The sequence below is a fragment of the Theropithecus gelada genome, chromosome 4 (genome assembly GCF_003255815.1).
Source record: "Theropithecus gelada isolate Dixy chromosome 4, Tgel_1.0, whole genome shotgun sequence".
In the NCBI taxonomy this organism is placed as follows: domain Eukaryota; kingdom Metazoa; phylum Chordata; class Mammalia; order Primates; family Cercopithecidae; genus Theropithecus; species Theropithecus gelada.
The window spans coordinates 93894622-93897276 of record NC_037671.1 but is presented as its reverse complement, the minus strand read 5'-3'; positions in this window follow the sequence as shown (position 1 = coordinate 93897276).

Genomic DNA, 2655 nt, shown 5'->3' with positions numbered 1-2655 from the left:
TCTTGCCTTTTGTGCACCTGCAGGCCCAACACCATGTGGAAGCTGCCAAGAATTGGAGTTGCACACTCTGAAGCCACAACCCTAGTTGTTACTTGGTGTATTAGTCAGAGTTCTCTAGAGGGACAGAACTAATGGAATATCTATTATATACACGTAAAGGTAAGTTTATTAAGTATTAACTCACACAATTACAAGGTCTCACAATAGGCCATCTGAAGGCTGAGGAGGAAGGAGAGCCAGTCCGAGTTCCAAAACTGAAGAACTAGGAGTCCAATGTTCAAGGGCAGGAAGCATCCAGCATGGAAAAAAGATGTAGGCTAGGAGGATGGGCCAGTCTTCCTTTTCACATTTTTCTGCCTGCTTACATTCCAGCTGTGCTGGCAGCTGATTAGATTTTTCCCAGCCCACTGACTCAAATGTTAATCTTCTTTGGCAACACCCTCACAGACACACCCAGGATCAATACTTTGTGTCCAATCAAGTTGATACTACTTTAAATGGAGGACCACAATCATGTTTTGGATCCCCTGAAATCAATATCAGCTCAGAGCCAGTGTCCAGTAGTCCCAGGAAAGTCTGATAATTTCCTTTTCCCCAATACACAGTTACCCTAGTAAAAGGCCTGAGGTCTCCTTGGAAAAGGATGGGAGAAACATTCACTGTATAAATTTTAGGTAATGTCGTGGGGTCCTACCTCAAGGGGACCCAGCATCCCTTTCATTCAAGTGGTTCTGGGTCCGTAAACTGGCTCAGGTCTGCAAATTGATTGAGGGGCTGTGAGTCTCTATTTTTAAAATCCAAATTAGTCTTTTGTCCATTCAACCTAGAAGTTTTCTGCTTGTATAAATTAAGTAGGAATGCAGTAGGCTTCCTATCAATTTCACGTCTAGGAACACCATGATTATTATGCCAGAGCTCTACATGAGTCAGATTACTCTGATCGCCACTTTGCCTCTGCTGTCAATTACAATACCTATGCTTACCTCCTCTCATTGGATGGTTGAGTGCTGCCACTTGGCCCCTGCCACCTTTGGATCCAATTATTCCCATTGTATTTAAATATTTAGTTGAGTGACTGTGGTCACCACTGTTAGATTTCACATATAGAGAAAAACAATTACAGGGCTGTTAAAAGATGCAGGTGCTACTCTCACAAATCTATTTTGCAAGGCATTGGTCAAGGGTATATCTTCTGGACCCTCCCAGCTAGGATGAGTAGGTCTAAAGTGACTAATCCACTCCACCATCTCAATCTCCCTAAGCCTTTGGATCCCTTCCTCTACATTAAACCAAGGGAGATAAGGCATTTCCAGCTGGCTTGCAGTGGGCCATCTTTTAATCCATATTTCAGCTAACCAAGCAAATAAACTATTAGATCTTTTTTAGCTTCCTGAACTGCAATATTAAATGCAGAGTCCCTACTTAGTGGGCCCAAATCAATAAATTCAGCCTGATCTAACTCTATGCTCCTTCCACCATTATCCCACACCCTTAATATCCATTCCCATGCCTGTTCTCCAGATTTCTGTCTATGTAATTGGAAAACTCAAGCAGTTCTTTTGAGTGTAGCACCTCCTCATGGGTTGCACACTCAACCTCACTTCTAGGGGCTTGCCAGGACTTTACTTTAGCTATAGTCTAGAAACAAACAGGAGTGTTGGGGATGGCTACTGAGAGGAATCAACATTATCTTGCCTGGCAACTGCCTCAGGGGAGGCCATCAGTTTCTTCAGGCAGCAGAGGGTTTATCTCCTCAGACAAAAGTGGAAAGGCTGAAGGTAGCATGGGTCAGGGAGTGGATGTTGCCACTCCTTGGTGACAGGGAAGATGCTTCTTATGGCAAAAAGAAAAGGTTCATCAGAGTTTACAAATACAGTGTCCCCAGTTTCATCAGGGTCCTCCCACATGTCCCAAGTTGCAGGGTCCCATTCTTTCCCAATCATTGACCTCATTTTAACAGTAGACACCTGGCGAGGCTGTGCATGCACCGTTCATTGCAGGTCACCCACTTGCATGATAAGAGCTTGTGTCTGGTTTTCCATAATTTCAGCTCTTTCTCTACAGGAGATAAGATTCTTACTCAGGACAACCTTAGCAGATTTGAAGCTCAATATCTTCTTCTGAGACCGGGAGATAGAAATTCTGAGTTCATCATTTTCTTTCATCACTTTGTCCACTGAACTTAGGAGCAACCAACTAGCTTCATTGTGCTCCTTGGTTCTCCACATATGGTCAAAGGTATTATGTATAGTGTCAAAGATATTATGTATAGTGTCACTAAACTCCTTGCCTCTCATGAGTGGTGAATCAGGAGTATCAAATGCATCTATTTTGCAAAACCCTTTTAACAATTCACACCAAGGACTATCAGTGTTCTCCATACTATTAGAAGTACTGTCCTTCGCCTTGTTGGGTCTAATTATATTAAGCAGTCAACTCATGAAACCCCCAAACAAATGAAAGAATACCATCCTTAATACTCTCTTTCTATGAAACCACTCCTGGTAAGAAAATTCATAGATATATGCACACACACACACACACACACACGTATATATATGAATATATTCATATATATGAATATATGAAAATCCATATATATTATATATATGTGTGTGTGTGTGGGTGTGTGTGCATATATATATATATATATAT